Source organism: Manduca sexta, chromosome 26 (assembly GCF_014839805.1).
Source record: "Manduca sexta isolate Smith_Timp_Sample1 chromosome 26, JHU_Msex_v1.0, whole genome shotgun sequence".
Lineage (NCBI taxonomy): Eukaryota > Metazoa > Arthropoda > Insecta > Lepidoptera > Sphingidae > Manduca > Manduca sexta.
The window spans coordinates 4,773,005-4,791,319 of record NC_051140.1 but is presented as its reverse complement, the minus strand read 5'-3'; the positions used below and the strand labels follow the sequence as shown (position 1 = coordinate 4,791,319).

General features: G+C 34.4%; 1 protein-coding gene across 1 annotated transcript in view; it reads left to right on the top strand.

Moving 5' to 3' along the window:
- The window catches only part of LOC115450508 (RNA-binding protein Musashi homolog 2), a 104,690-nt gene that overhangs the window by 2,099 nt on the left and 84,276 nt on the right, over positions 1-18,315 (top strand). The gene's annotated exons all lie outside the window — the stretch shown is intronic.

The window sequence follows — 18,315 nt, the reverse complement described above, 5'->3', positions numbered from 1 at the left end:
TAGTATTCGGATACGATGGAAAGATTTTTAGCTCCGACAATCTTTTAAACTGACTTTATTAAATTTACGTGGAAAACATACACATAATGAATTAACTTCTTCAATATAACATAACAAGAAAGAGAAGCTAGGGAAATGTGTTTACAAAAATATTTTATTGTCTGTTACAATTATCATCAACTGCAATAATCTTCAAGCACTTTTCTATTGCATGTATAACATAATAATTGCATACTATGACGTAATGTGGAGAATGGTAAATACATTTGGCTCTATTAATGTAAACATGTGGCAATTTGTGCTTCAATGACATTGAATATCGATTGTTGTCAACCGACATTGTTTGTAACGGACTCTGCTTCATGGGCCTAATTTGTGACGCAATAAGATTTGACTGCGACAATTGAACGAGAGCTATGTATATTATACACCAGGAAGCAAAGAAAGGTTACCTGCTCGTAACTAATTGCATCAACAAGATCACACAATCTTAGGGGAATTATGGTCGTGCTGCTGTCTTCTAAATAAACTTATCAGGGCATGAGCTTCTTGGTTGATGTTGAGGTTTAGGTATGTTTACATTTCAGAATAAGAACTAAAAGGCGATAAAAGAGACGTCTAAAACTATTGTATCTATTGCATTCCAGTGATATTTTTCAAATAGAATTTTTTCACGAAGGTCGACAAACCAATACCTGAGAGTATTAATTGCTTAAAACTCATTGAAAATTTTTAAAAATTCATTACTTTAGACTAAATGAAAGGTATTTCCGAAAGAAGAATCCATCTAAGTAAATATCCACTTTATATCTCCTAAAAAAATACTATTTCAAATGTGCCAAATGCAGCGCGATGCAGAATCATATAGTTTTTATAATGGTCTGGATGTCTAGACTTTTGTTTAGGGGTACCTAGAGCTTGAATAATATTAGGCAAAAAAATCTGTACAATTGGGAATAAACAAGATAGATTACATAATATTTTATTTTGTTCTGTGTCCTTCAAAGGTAAATCAGTGCAAGGTTAGCTGAGGTCTCGTTAAGCAAGTTGTTCTTCAAGAAGCAAATTAAAGTATACAGACTTAGACTACTGCTTGTACAATGAGGAAAAATGTAAAGGTCAGAAATACTAAGAAAAATAATGTGTCATTGAATTCGGGGAAACTGCACATTTTTGGAAAAATACGTTTAGAAATTGTTATTGTACTATTTCTTAGAAAAATGTACGAAACGAAATAGTATTTACAAAATATTTAATATTGTTATGTTTTTTGGTCTCCTTTTTTTTCTTCCATTATTTGACAGAACCAATGTATTAAACAAACTAAAACACTTAACAGACAAATGAGACAAAAAACAAAACGGAAATAAATATTTCGTTACGTACCTACATGTATTTTGACAAATACTCATTTCCTGGTTTAGATGTAATTTTAAGTCGTATTAGTTTCCAACAAATAAATGGAACCACTCTATAACTTCTGCCCGTTATTTCAAATTCCAGGAACAAAAGCTTGAAATAATGGTATTATTTTTCTATCAACATTAATAGAAAATATAAAAGCATAACGATTTCTAGACAATATAAGGATATAAGATAAACCTCAGTACAATATTCGTATATTTGCTTAAATTAAATGTCTGGGTAGTTTTTTGAATGACTGCCAAATACGCACGAAGAAATCGATAGAACCTGAAACAATTCAACAAATTGTTAAAATTTTGCAGCAATGTCAAAAACCTTGCCGATTCTTTAAAAAAAGATTGACCATCATGCATCGCCAAAAAAGAATCCGAATACAATAATATTCTTAATCAATGATTTTCTAAGTGGGAACATTTATTAACATCACTAATATGAATTACGTACGACTTTAATTTGCATTGCATTGATGGAAATTGAACCAAAAAATGTGTAAATTGCCGTTATGTTTTTATACCGGTGACACTGTACCATGGAGCGTCCAAACAATGCGGCCCCACAATATTCACAAATATTTTGCGTGCTTTTGTTACAAACCGCTTCTAAAATTTTTAAACACGCCTGAATTAGGGCTTTGAAATTACAATTCGAAAAAAGTTAATTGTTTTTGTATCGCCATTTTTCTATTTTTAAACGAGATGGTTTTATAAAGTTTTATATTATCGGCTTACCTGTTTGATTAATCCATAATATTTACGGCAAACAGATCTATTCGATTTAGATTATATGCATGTTCATTAGCTAGAAATAGGCATAGATCTCTGCGTATTATCATTTTTATGCTCCGTTATGAAAAAAATGAGTCATAAAGTTTTACATAGTGTTATGATAAGATTTATTATAAAAGCCAAGTAGCAATCCATTTCTGGCATACAATGGCGCACTATAAATAACACGTAATTTAAACGGAGATGTATATCACCTACTTGCGTTGGGACACCGGACGTGCGTTTGTGCTGGGTAAAGTCTTGGCTTGAAACCAGTAAACATTGCTTTGTGCGAGACGTTAGGTCAGTGCCGGTTGTTGTCAAACAGTCTTTGAAGCTATTAGATTCCCTAAATTTGGTTTGATCAACTATTTGAAAGCTATCAATTTTGTTACATTAGAAAGTTATATAAAGGCAGTTCTATTTTTTGAAATAAACGTGGATTGGTTGAAATAGTCTTGAAACTACATTATTAATGCGTTCGAATAGGTATGTAAGTACATATTATACATTTTAAATAATAAATGTGTAGTCGTAGTAAATGCAATAAAATTGTACGAAACGTCCCACAGTTAAGTAAGAAAACGCTATTTTTATAATATTTCGTTATAAATCATAACCTACGGAGTTCTGAAAAGTAGCACTAAGCAACAGATGTATTTATCTTAGACCCCAAAAAAAATCATTGAATCATAAACTATCGCTAGTGAGTCTCTACCATGACTGTAGCAAATTTGTCTCTACATCATGATGTTATGAACAATTTTTATCCTTCAAGAAAATCCTGAAGATGCTAGTAAGCAAATCGTCATTATGATTGCAAAGGTTGCAAGTATTGTAAATCGCTCAAAGATTGCAACTGTGAAGATTTCTTATATTATTTCTTACTTACTACTTACTTACTTCTTCCATAACTTTCCGTGATGGTTATGTTGCATTGGGTTTTAAAATTTAAATGATATGGATATTTGTGTTCGATTGAATAAATTTAAATAGAATTATGTGAATATTTGGGAATGCCAATGAGATGATCTTGAAATATATTAACTTAGGTCAGTTGTTGATAATCAAATTACCTATTTCGAGTTTAGATTAATCTCTTTCATTAAGCTATGTTTGATGAATTATTCAGCGAACCGGCACAATGACAACAGTAGAGACGCTCCTGTCGACATTTCCGATAATCGATAAGATTTATGTGTATCGATAAACTATCTTATTTGTATTGTATTCAGAATGCACTGAACTTATAATTATTATTGGATGTATTTTACGGTGAATGTTCGGTATCGTATCACGGTTGAACGCATTTGGTTAACATTTCGTGAATTTATAGTCTGCGTTAGCAAATGGATTTTCATGTTGGATAAATGCACCGTTCCCCAAGGATAATCGCTACGTTTTATCAAAGCGTAGGTAGCCGTGTGCTACATTCAATATTTATTGATCTTAAATAAATGTTTCAGATATTCATAAAAGATTAGTCGACTGTTTAAAAAAAAAATTTGTCTACAACATATTAAAAGTTCTAACGATTACTTAGGTGACAATTATTATAGTAAATGCAGTGTATTTAAATATTTGAATTAAAATGTTACATACTTTAAAATTGGAATATAAAACAACTAGCTTTTGCCCGCGGCTCCGCCCGCGTTAAAAAGTTTTTCAGGCTAAAGTTTTCCGTTATAAAAGTAGTAGTTTCCCGGGAGCCTATGTTCTTCCCAGGGTCTCAAACTATCTCCATAGCAAATTTCATCTTAATACGTTGGGTAGTTTTTGAGTTTAACACGTTCAGCCAGACAGATGCAGCGGGGGACTTTTGTTTTTATAATATATTTTTTAGAACTTTTTAAGAGGAACAATCCCGTCATACATCATTGTTGCATAACTTTAACCCTTTACGCAGCGCAGGCAACGGAAGCTCTCAAAACTAATAATTTTCTCCGTTTTTGCAACATGTTTCATTACTGCTCCGCTCCTATTGGTCATAGCGTGATGATATATAGCCTATAGCACTCCAGGAACAAAGGGCTATCCAACGCAAAAAGATATTTTCAGTTTGGACCGGTAGTTCCTGAGATTAGCCATTACTGCTCCGCTCCTATTGGGTATAGCGTGATGATATATAGCCTATAGCACTCCACGAACAAAGGGCTATCCAACGCAAAAAGAATTTTTCAGTTTGGACCGGTATTTTCTGAGATGAGCCATTACTGCTCCGCTCCTATTGGGTATAGCGTGATGATATATAGCCTATAGCACTCCACGAACAAAGGGCTATCCAACGCAAAAAGAATTTTTCAGTTTGGACCGGTATTTCCTGAGATGAGCCATTACTGCTCCGCTCCTATTGGGTATAGCGTGATGATATATAGCCTATAGCACTCCACGAACAAAGGGCTATCCAACGCAAAAAGAATTTTTCGATTTGGACCGGTAGTTCCTGAGATTAGCGCGTTCAAACAAACAAACAAACAAACAAACAAACAAACAAACTCTTCAGCTTTATATAATAGTATAGATAAATACGTTTTTAAATTTGATAAGTCAAAAGGGAATGATGCAACTTATACTCCGGGGACCAAATCTAGTACAACGCTGATTTGCACTATTGCCGACTGGCAAAGATGTCACCAGGGAATTTCAGAATGAGGATTTGTCGGTTGATAATAAATTCTCAGGCTATGACACTAATAAAAGTAACGAACTGTGCTCTTGCATGCTCGGATGTTCTACAAGTCGTAAGTGGTTTTCTGTGTTTGCGATTTTTATTTTTTACTGTCAATATTTTCTGAAATCTGTAACGCAAAACTCTAAAATACTATTGATATTAAATACGTTGGTTAATATTCCTTATTCAGTGCGCCCGTATGCATGAAACAGTATGTCTTAGATCAAAATGGTGATTAATCTCTAGAACTCTCCCCGCCTAATCTTAATCAAAGATTAGACATCAATCCGTAACTTAGTTTAAAATAGATAAGTCAGACGCAAGTCCTCGTGCGACACTACAATGTGATACGCGATAGCTGGAAGCGTGTTTCTAGGAAGCGCGCGGCTCGGCGCGGCGCCGACTCTGTAAACAACCGCCACGTTTCCTGCACACTGCACAATAGTATTCCGACCACCAGCCGAGCTGGATTTTGAACTATTTATAAAAGAAAATAGCAAGTAATGCTAAGTCAAACAAATCAAGCTAGAGATGAAGAGCAAAGTTTTTAATGTTTTAAATACGTTATATTATGACTCCTTGTCTATTAATTTTATTTATGAAAAATAGTAGCGATGAAATCTCTTGCGACACCTAAAAGCTTGGGTATAGGTAAATTGAGTGTCAACACTGTTAACACTCATATATCTGATAGTTCTTGACTGCTTATCGCTAATTTTTTTTTAACATTTTACTAAAATGTAGCCAAAACAACATCTATTGTTACTCGAAGTTTTTGTATTAGTCAAAATTCTCTACTCTTTCATTCGAATTGTAATGGTTTAGATACTATAAATCATGTAATTACATAACGTCTAAAGAAAAGTTGGAATAAATAATCCATTGGCGGTAGACCATAAAATTACGTCACATTTCTAAATCTGCCATAGAGTATACCAGTTCAATAGGTCCGAGTGGTGACGGCTTTCGCCACCACCGCCGCATAATTCGCACTTAGCGGTCAGATTGTAATTTGACACTTTCAAAACGAATCGATTTAAGAGCTCCAGTAAGCCATAACCAAGAACTTCGTTATTGATTTCATTGATATTATTTGATGGATCAAAATGCAGTTGAAAGGTGTGGACAAGTTAATGATTATATGTCTTATAAAATTATTGTAATAGTATAGTTTTGGTAACAGTAAAATATATTCACCTTTTATAAAGAGTGCATTTATCATGTCATAGGTATAATTTTCTCAAAATTCCTATATTAAGCACCTTTTTTAATTCGTTTAAAAGAGAAATAGACAATTGTTTGGCATGCTTTTGTATCGCCATAACAGTTTGGATAGCATATTCCATATAAAGGTAAAGCGGGGCGTGCTCTACAGTTAGAGATGTCGGGTCGCTAACTCTGTTCGCCCACGACCTGGCTGTAGAATTTATATGACTAATGCATTTGAGTATTATCTACGTGATTTAGTTAAATAATTAGGCCGCGCATGTAATTCCGTGTTTGTGAAAAATCGTTCAATCCGGAATTATTACCTTAGATTTGTACGATCGCGAATATGCTTCATAAGTAAATTTTAAATGGTTTTTAATTGGCTAGTAGACTATGTAGTAAATTTTATTGTTAACACCGACCGCCGTATTAGAGAAAATGTAGGTAATAACTAAAAACAAGTTTTGGAAAGTCTTCCACATTGTTTCTTAGAAATACTTTTCTTCCATAATTTTTTGTATGAGATATTAATTCACGAACTCATTTCTTACGTTCAATATTACGAATTAATTTACGGAGGATCCATACCTTATATAAACATTCATTCACTACGGTAAGAATGTTTTGAAAACCGTTTCTCAAACATAGACATTTCTAGTTACAATATTTGCTAAATTTATTATGTAGTCTCAAATGTACCGCAAATTCTTCACACTTGCCAAATACCAACTGTTTAGCGCCGCTGATAACATTACATAAAAGGTCACGTGACACAAATTTAAAGTTTTAGATATTATTGGTTTTAGTAAATGTATAGTTAGAATATTTTTAATATTATGATTTTTCTACTGCCTCTGTGGTGTAGTTGTATTACGGTACAATTGTGCAGTGTTGAGGTCTCGTGTTCGATCACCGGGTCTTGCAAAGTGATACTCGGTTTTTATACTCAGTATCAGCCCGGAGTCTAGAATTTTTGGCCGATATGGCGATAGGCTCTCCTATCACATCACAGGACGGATACAAACGGCGGAAAATAGGTTCACCAGTTGCGCCTTTGTCAAATTTTTCGGGGAGAAAAACGTGAGTGCGTGTGTGTTTGACTTTTTTCCAATACTAAAGACGATAAGCTTGTGTTCCGTAGGTCTGCGGTTAATATGTAACTTTACGGTCTTGTGGGAAATGTAAACTATTATTTCAGTTCGAATTTGTTGAGATTATGATTCAAAGTAGAACATTTGCCGTGATCTACATTGACCTGCTACTTGTTGAATAAAAAAAACAAAATGGTTTTTGTTTGAAACTTTTTTATTTTGTCTCAGGTGACCGAAAGTTCTAAGAGATTAAACTAGTACAAGATACTGCATACACAACGCCATTATGTGAATTAGCGTGAGGCACAGCGTCGGTCATTCGGACTGGTATTTCCAAATTATACATTACAATCATTCAGAACTTAACCAGATTTCGAGTACTAGTAAATTAAGCTATAAATTTATATAGAATTAATGCCTTAGAAGTGAATAGTAGTGCTGATTAATCTTTCTTTAAAAAAATTACTTATTGTTTCTTCGAGACTTGAATTCAAGTATTATTAACTATTTTTAGTTGTAAAGCATAATTTTTCTGCTATAATTTTTTAATACGTGCAAGGCAAAGAGAGCCCAACCGCACCTGATAGTAAGTGGAGTGGAGTCCAATAGAATGTCGACTGACGAGAGACAGAGAGACCTAGAGACAACCCTCGACAGTCGACACAATTATGCCAGCCTGTTGGAACCCGATATACACAGGCTAATCCCGAAACTTTACTTACGTGGGCCACTATGGCGGGTTTTAACACCTGGTGTACAGTGGTCGCTATCCAGGCGTACATAAAATATATCCTACCACTAGCATTAACATTGACCATTGTATAAATATATTTCAAATTACACGTATTGAAGAAAAAACTGTTGACAGAATCTATTTATACCACTCAAGGCCTCAGCACCCAGCATTTTGCATATCTTGCTAACGCCAAAAACGGACGCGCTTCATCAACAAACGCGTTTGTTTAGCCGCACGCTGCTCTAATCGGAGCTGGTTACCGACTAGTATTAATTCTTCATTGAATTTTTAGCCACGATGGATTCAGTGACGACTGTGTCTAAATGTTTTGCCAATATCGATATCTTGAACAATGTTTGTGACGTAATGATCAGAAAAGTGTACGGTCTAGGTCCGAGACTCTAAGATACTGTGACTTGCGTTCCATAGTCGGTTGTTGATATATAAATTGTTATTAAACTATTAGGGCAATACGTAAGTAAGTGAAGGAATAATGAAAGAGATCTTATCATTGTGAAGAGTAAATTAATAAAGAATCATGAATCGTTTATTTGCGTGAAAGTTGGTATAGTATACGATCTTAAATATTGTTTTTATCCATCCTTTTTTTGTCAAATTTATTGATATGTCAATTTTTTTACGTGCATAATAATAAATGAAATAAAATATTCAGGTAAAGAATTTGGCTGTCAAAGTAATTTCACAAAAAAACTGACTCTCCCGACTGAAGAGCTTTACTTTATTGGGCCCCTTAGTTTTGCATGAAGCGCGTACAAAAAAAGCGCCGTTTGCAAAGGATTCTAATAAGTGCTAGGTCAGCGCTGTTGTCGTTTAGGCGATGGAGAGCCTCATATATGCGTTTAACTGGATCATATTAATGTAAACCGAATTCTAACCAAGTTAGGCATGAGCTCGTGTAGGGTTGCCAGGTTGGAAAACAGGTTGAGATATTAAGTATACAACGGGTATAAAATTTACTGGTAAAAAACTTAAATTACTAATTTATAATACTGCGTTACCGATTAGATAATACGGCATCGCGCGATGTTTTTTAACAATATATATTTCAATATGAAGACTAATAATTTAATCTTTTATGCGTTTTCTTTATTACGCTTTAATAACTACGATTAAAGCTAATTACCTCCTCAGTTATTACTTTTCCGGTATTCAATGTACAACTTGGTATTTGGCAACCCTATGTTGACCCGAGCTAATTTAAGTTGACGGGGCCCAACATAACGCAACCTAAATATACATACAACTTAAACAACGCGTGATTTGTGTATGGAAATTGAGTTTGTAATAAAGTAAATTTCTCAAACATATTGGACACTAAAGTTTGCATACGTTTTTGTTACTTGATACATATGGGGAGACTTATTGTAATAAATAAAACGTTAAGTGTATGGTATACTATCAGACACTATTACAGATAAATGATAGCTTTGATTGAGTAAGAAAACATGGAATTATGTGTTTTGGTGAACTGGGGGCGGATTATTGTGCAAGGAGCCGGTCGCGAACTACTATGAGCATTGAACTACAACAATACTTGTGTATTGTCACTTGGAGTATTCGAATGACCCAGATATATTTTCTATCTTCTTCGCTTAGATGTTTACTACTGTAACAAACAAAACAATCTCCGGTCATTCCTATTGTATGTCCATTCAGAGTCAGTTTTGAATTACATTTCATTCTCTGTAGGAATTAGTGTGTATGGTTGAATGCAGGAGGCACAAGAAATCTCCACCCACTTGCCATTTCCTATTCCCTTATTGAAAGTCTACAACGTACTTAATACACACTTAATTTTTTTGACTATGAGTATTCCTTAGATGACCCATTTACTTATCCTTTGTCTTTATCTAAAGTACGAAAGTTTAGCTATAACATAGAAAAAGAATTTCTTAAAAAAATATATATGAGAACATAAATCAGTGTCTAGTCTCGTTTTTTATTATGAATGAGTCTTAGTTGACGTTTTACAATATATCTAGTAGGTGGGTAGTTCAACACCCGTTTGTTTCCGTCATTGTTAGTGCAATTTATTATGAAGAATATCGTTTAAAATTTTATGAGTAATGAAAAATATAATGGCAATTAATATTCTATTTTTGTTAAAAATATGTATAACAAATGTTTCGCGTTAAATGCTCATAATGCTGCATGAGTGATCAACAATAATAATACGGTGCTTTTACGTGGATTTTCGTTTTTGATAATTTGTTCAGCTATTCCAACCTCTTTATGCCAAAGGTACTCGACCGAATACTCACGTTTCGGAATTAGATCAAAGGTAGGATGAAATTCCTATTAAAAAATAAAAATTGAGATAATTACCTCATGAATTAATCCTTATTTATAAGGTAGTGGTTGTTTTCAGTAATTGTTTTATAGTCTAGCAGTGGCGATAGATAGAATTTGCCGAAAGGATCCCGACACAACATATAGGTTTTAATAGAACGTTAAGAGAAGTCGGCTGCAATTGGGATTCGGGTTGGGTTATCGGACCCTTCGACAATGTAGTCTAGAATCTACCAGAATTTCTATTTAATGTTCCATAATGTATTTTTAAGGCTAGCACAACACCTCTTTCCAAGAATTTTCTTGAGGAAACGTACATAAAAAAATATAAAACCAATTAAATATTGTTCAATTGTAATACCGTTAATTAATCATTTGTCATTCGTTATGGAACACTATGATTATGATAAATTAATTGTTCCAATGGCAGACAATAATTTTATCACTTAATAAATGTCAGATTGACACGGATAATCGTAGGAAATTCAATTATAATAATTATTTTTCTTGTTTTTTGTAACCGACAGTTGCAACGAGTGTGGCAATTGCACCATAAAAACAACAATGACAACGATTACTTAAAATAAAAGATGCGAGAACTTTAGTTTTCAATTTACTTAACTCCACATAACCCAATGCTGCAATCGTTATTCTGCGACTTAGATTTCAAGTCGTAATGTCCAATAATTACAGACTTCAAAACTATTCAAACCGAACACAATAGTCCTTGTACAATACTGCTTGATTGTAGAAAACACTTCAATACAGTTGTTTCAATATATTTTTCAAAGTAGGGCAGGTAAAATAGCAAATAGATCACGTGATGCAAAATTATTAAACCGTCAATGAAATATTATGCAGTCTATTTACTTTGAAAAGTATTATTCGTCATTGTAATGCGCTCTGTTTAATAGTATTGCTATTTGAAAGTGATGAAAAATTTTGCACTTAGATGTTAGCAAATCTAATTTGTCAACTGTTGCAAGATTTGCCAGTATTGCGGGTCCAATAATTAGGCACAAATAATAATTTCGGATAGCTATTTAGGACTAGGGCGACATTGATCCTCTTACTTCTAGGCCAGTATAGAGACACAGCTTTCAAAAAGCTTTGAACTTTCCGAACCATACTTTTTTTTTTTTTTTTTTTTCGCGGAGAAAGTGCCTTATTACTACCGCCCAGCCTTCGTGGGAGGCGACTGAGCGGTTATGCTGGAGTAACCGTGCCTTACGGCCCGGCGTTGAGCTTCCGAACCATACTGCCATAAATTCAATTGAAGCCAGATGTTTTGTTTATTTTTACACAAAATTGCTCCAATACACTTTTTGTTCATGGTCTACAACTTCACCCGAAATGTGAGCGAATTAATTATTAATCTCCCTCGGTATAAAATCCGGTGTGTAGAGTCGATGAGGGCGCAGAGTCGCGAGCGCATCTGCTGTCGAAGCGGCAACGTCGCACTCTCCGGCCCTTTGTTATGGAGTAGCCCTGTATCAAGGAATGGAAATACCATTAATCAATAAATAAACACACTTTTAATACCAAAGGATATCCTGCAATGTATCTGAGTCAATAAACAGAAAGTACCCTATATTTTGGCAGCTACGAGCTCTTTCATGCTCCAAAATAACAATATTGCATATATACACTAGTGTATATCGTTGCGAGAATGTCATCCAAGAGAATATAGTTACCAGTGGAAGTTAACCTGGTCTACATTCACCATCGGTCTACTCCTATTTAATCATATTTTATTTTATAAGATTTATTATAAGTATAGATTATGTACATATAGAAGTTTATTAATACTCCCGCAAATATAATCCTTCTAAAATCCAATGTGTAACAGCTGCCGCGGTACGTCTCTCAATTCCCAAGGGAGCAGACTGGGAAGTATAAAAGTGAGACGGCCTCGCGCCCTTTGTACAGGTAAAAAGTAAATAACGACCTTGTTACAGCCTCGACAGATAGAGGACCAGGATAAATGAGTTTACTTACTTAATTACTTACAGCCAACATATACAAAACATTTCCAAGTCACTTACGTGGGCTAGATCATTAATATTAAGGAAAATCTTTGTAATTTACTGTGATCTAAATAATATCAAGATAGTATATAATTCTAAAATTAATTTACTAAAACTAGATAATAAATGCCTTCGTTTTGTTAAATAAATCGGCATGGTATTATTTGAGAGACAATATCGATTAATATTATCATATTTTAAATATGATTATAATTTTAAACTGGGACCACATACAAGTGTGCCAAATATTTTAAAATGGCAATTACGAAACCACAGAGTAAATAAACAGTTAAAATATTGTGAAGATTCAAGAACCTGTGTGATTTTTGCGAATACTGTGTTAATGTTACAAGTATATTCGAAATGTAATGCCATTATTTCAATTTTAACGATTGCAATTATTTACATATTTTTAGATTGCCGTATTTGTAACTTTTATTTGGATCTCAAGTTGTCAGACATGAGAGAAATCTCATCATAATTTATGAATAATCACCTCTTGATAAGTAGTTAAGTGGCAAAATAAAATTATAATATTTTTCGGACTGTCGTGCTACATATTTTATCCATGTTTTTATTAATCTAAAATTATAGTCCACACTGCACGTTTTCATTATTGTACGTAACAAATATTTTATTTTACGTACATAAAAATTCATTATTAAAGACAGTTACACTACCTTACCTGGTTTTGTGTTACTATTCTAAAAATAATGCACAAAAAGCAACCCTTCCAAACTTCACAAAGGAAGTTCGGTTTACCGAGCACAGAGTTCCGGGCAACAAGTGTCTCTCTCGCACTCGTGAAAAGAATACGAAACAACAAGTTAAAGAGAGACGCAGTATCGGAACAAAATGGCCGCCATTATGACAGCTGTTGTTTCTTTATTCATGGTGTTTGTAGGTTATCGGCGTAATCGAATGGTATCCCGAGGGAGTAAAGGTTATTTTGGGATAAATAATAGTATCCCAAGAGGATTACTGGATGAGTAATACTATTCGGTTAGTGAAAATTAGGGCTATCGGAAAATATTTTCAAAATCAGTGCAATGAACGTAATGACTAATCTATACTATTATATAAAGCTGAAGAGTTTGTTTGTTTGTTTGTTTGTTTGTTTGTTTGTTTGTTTGTTTGTTTGTTTGTTTGTTTGTTTGTTTGTTTGAACGCGCTAATCTCAGGAACTACCGGTCCAAACTGAAAAATTCTTTTTGCGTTGGATAGCCCTTTGTTCGTGGAGTGCTATAGGCTATATATCATCACGCTATACCCAATAGGAGCGGGGCAGTAATGGCTAATCTCAGGAACTACCGGTCCAAACTGAAAAATTCTTTTTGCGTTGGATAGCCCTTTATTCGTGGAGTGCTATAGGCTATATATCATCACGCTATACCCAATAGGAGCGGGGCAGTAATGGTTAATCTCAGGAACTACCGGTCCAAACTGAAAAATTCTTTTTGCGTTGGATAGCCCTTTGTTCGTGGAGTGCTATAGGCTATATATCATCACGCTATACCCAATAGGAGCGGGGCAGTAATGGCTAATCTCAGGAACTACCGGTCCAAACTGAAAAATTATTTTTGCGTTGGATAGCCCTTTATACGTGGAGTGCTATAGGCTATATATCATCACGCTATACCCAATAGGAGCGGGGCAGTAATGGTTAATCTCAGGAACTACCGGTCCAAACTGAAAAATTCTTTTTGCGTTGGATAGCCCTTTGTTCGTGGAGAGCTATAGGCTATATATCATCACGCTATATTCAATAGGAGCGGAGCAGTAATGGCTAATCTCAGGAACTACCGATTCGAACTGAGAAAATATTTTTGTGTTGAATAGTCCTTTGTTTGTGGAGTGCTCAAAGTTATATATCATCACGCTATGACCAATAGGAGCGGAGCAGTAATGGCTAATCTAAGGAACTACCGGTTTCAACTGAAAAATTCGTTTTGTGTTGGATAGCCCTTTATTTGTGGACCGCTATAAGCTATATATCATCACGCTATGACCAATAGGAGCGGAGCAGTAATGGCTAATCTCAGGAACTACCGATTTGAACTGAAAAAATATTTTTGTGTTGGATAGCCCTTTGTTCCTGGAGTGCTATAGGCTATATAGCATCATGCTATAACCAATAGGAGCGGAGCAGTAATGAAACATGTTGCAAAAACGGGGAAAATTATGAGTTTTGAGAGCTTCCGTTGCCTGCGCTGCGTAAACGGTTAAAGTTATGCAACAATGATGTATGACGGGATTGTTTCACTTAAAAGTTCTAAATAATATAACAAAAGTCCCCCGCTGCATCTGTCTGCCTTAACGTGTTAAACTCAAAAACTACCTAACGTATTAAGATGAAATTTGGTATGGAGACAGTTTGAGACCCTGGGAAGAACATAGGCTCCCGGGAAACTACTACTTTTATAACGGAAAACTTTAGCCCGAAAAACTTTATAACGCGGGCGGAGCCGCGGGCAAAAGCTAGTATTAAATATAAAGAGTTGTTTGTTATTATGGAGATTATAAATTTATTTGGCTATAAGAGTATGTACATGTTAGTACTATTTATCTCTCCATCGTAAAAAGAGCACGGTTGATGATCTTATTTGAAGCAGTGTGTCTATAAACGAAAGCTATTCTTTTTATTCGAGAAAAGGGGTCAAACGTGAAGTGGGTCACTAAACGTCAGAACTAATTACAAAAACACTGTGTATAATTGTTGTTTTGTTGTATTATTTATTTTGCTGCTAGTAAATGGAGCTACGCAGGTAGTCCAGTTATGCCATGTTGAGCGCTTAATAAGCCTGTCTAAACGTTATGTTTTTATTGTTTTGAATGTCGAGACGAGGTAGCCTTTCGCCTGATTGTAAGCAATACGACCGCTCATAACCAGTAGAAACACCATCCAACACCTTGAATTACAAAATATAGTTTGGTATTCCACTGCGCTCGCCATCCTGAGACATGAGATGTTAAGTTTTATGTCTAAAAGGTACATTGGTTACAATGTTCTTCAAGCTGAAACACAACAGTGACTACACGCTTGGCGGCAGAAATAGACATTGAGGTGTACCCTACCCAGGTGGACGACCTATCACCAGTAAAATTTCATGAAGTGATGATTTATAAAACAAGTCCCAAAGAGCGGGCTCTTTGATTACTATTGCTCCTTTGCTGACTATTTGGTAATCCTTCGAGTATCAGAGACAATAATGACTAGAACAATCCGTGACGTCACGACTGTATAACAGTACAGACGACGAGTTAACAATCGATCTATTGTGATGACAGATAATTGGACCTGCGACACTTGCTCTGCCATTATTATTACAAGCATATAGATTCATAGTTTATAGTGCGTATTGTGTTAATGGAGAATGAATACTGTAATATTTAGGTTATGTTCTATCGGGAAGTTATTATTTTTAAAGTAATACTTAATCCTCAGAAATTTTTTTTCGTGCTTTTAAGGGTAAAGTATCTACTATTACTTTGGCATTATGGGTTAGTTGATTTGGCATAATAAGTATTATTGTTTGCTATAAAAAAATATAAATTTTATCACAAGTAATAGGAAATGAAAAAATACACTAAACTTTAAAATAATCCTATCTTTATTTCTTTGCTTTAAGCCCCTGCAATCCGTGTTTAAGTATCAATTTTGATACATTCGATTCCCGAACCCGGCTAAACCGCAATATGATCGCTTTCAATATATTTTGTCTCTTTTCACCGCATACAATTAGCTTACTCTATCTCTTTTATAGACACCTGCAACCTTACGCGTATTGAGTCAGGTACTTACGCACAGTTTTATTTGTTTTACCAGGCTAGGATTGATGCTTTCTATACAGATCTACATATACATAAATCGGAATGTATTGTCTTAATAGTTTTATCAGTAAGGAGACGTAGAACTATATTCATAAAGGGATCCTTAACGAAGAAAATATTACGACGATAAAATCAATCGCCAAATACTTAATAAAAAATCTAGTGTGTATTTCTCTTTTGAAGAAACCACTTAAAAACTCATGGAGGTTATAAAAACAAAATATAAATAGTGATTATAAACACACGTCCATCAGCCGGCGAGCGCGATAGAACGTGGCTGCGTAAACAGCGTGCGGCCACTGAATAATCTAACTTCATAATAATACCGATATATTGTTTACTTTACACAACGTATAACGTTTGTTTTAAATTATACTAGCATTGGCTTTCGTTTCCGTTGAAATTACATTCCTTCAGAGTCACAGGAAGATGAAATCCTTATTAATAAATTGTAATTAATCAATCTAATGCCGTCTTCTAAGATAGTCGCAATATTCTTACATGTAATTTTTTTTTCTTAATGTGGTGTTATAGCATTGTTGTTGACCATTTATACATTTTATATAGGAACGTGCATCAGCTGTTCCGAGCACGATGTATTAAATCAAATTACAATTTATTTTAATAGCTTTGTTTATACACCTAAACATTAAAGCGTTTGCGGCCTGAATGTTTGATATCAATTAAATTGAGCTACAGTTAAAATGTACGAATGATCTCAAAGAGCATAATATATTATTTTGGATATTTACAAATCTAACATATTACTGGCAAGTTAAATATATCAGCGCATCCTCTATGTTAAGTCTATAGACTTTACGACGGTCATCGTTCTTTTGCCAAATATTTGCGAAATGTTGCGAAATCGAAGTTGTTTTTCATTGAGATACGGGATACCGGACCCCGCGCCGTACATATCACAATCTGAAGCACACATGTGATAATCAGTTTTCAATTCACGAACTGTAACGGCATAAACTGAAAAATATCTTGTCACTTTCATTAGAATGGTTGTGTTAGACGGCGCGTCGCTCGCGGCTGCACAGCTGGCGAGTTTACACGCCGCCGGTGCTTGCGCGGGAACTGTGAAATTTCTAGTTATCAATTATTTTAACACATCATTTTTATGTTGTTGGTTTTTATTCTGTAATATCAGGATTAATTGTAGAACGGTTTGAAGAGGATTAAATCTATAAACACATTGTTAATATGGGAAAATATTCACTTCAAGACTAGACCTATGTGGTGAATACTTACTAAAATGCTTCCGATTTCAAGAATCAATACGGGGCTACCGTAAAATTGTTATGTTCAATACAGCGACATCTATTATAACAAATAATGTACTTGGGATGTCTATATTTCTTTATTTATATATTCAGGATGTTTATATTCAGTTTAATAACACAATCTTTCTTTCTCAGGTAAAACTCCATCTTTATTTATGGGATCTTAATTGGGGCAGTAACTGAGGAGGCGTAAATAGGCAAGTATATATTAAATACTATTGCTATTAAATAAAAAAATATCGACTGAAGTTTTTCGTGCGGTTTGCTGAATACAAATAATACTGTAAGAATAGATAAACTAGATTTTATTGAAAAATAACATAACGAATAGAATTCAATTTTCGTTTAGAAATCGTGATTTATGATTCGCGATATAGCATCATACGTTTCCGAGTAAAGATGAAAGATCAAAAGTACTTATAGTAGAGGTAAAAAGCATGAAATATGTTAAACACACGCCGCAGTCGCGCTGAGCCTTCGCCCGCGCCGGCGCAGCTCGTTAAACTTGACCTTACACACACAAACACGCAGTTTTTATTAGTTTTTGTTTGTTCATTGTTCTGAACAAGTCACGTGTGCTTCCTGACATCTGCAGCAGCTCGGCTTAGATCAACTCCATTAGTCTAACTTTAATCATAGCTCTACCATGATCTGGATGATGCATTTTCGGTAACTTGTTTGGTTTAATCACATAAAAAATCGGCTGGAGATTAGTGAATAAAAAAAATACTCGGACTTTAGAGTCTATATCATGAAAACTTTCTGTATCTGGCTGTCTGAAAACTTTATCGTTTTATACTCCTGTTGTAAAAACAATTAAATTATCAAAAAGAAATAACAAATGTCTAAATAAATGTTAAATATATGTACATATATTTAGCGGTGTCTTTCTTCATCTGGCTCAAATGATAATTTCTCTCTTTTTCAGACCTGAACAACTCATAATGAGTGTACCATCTTTA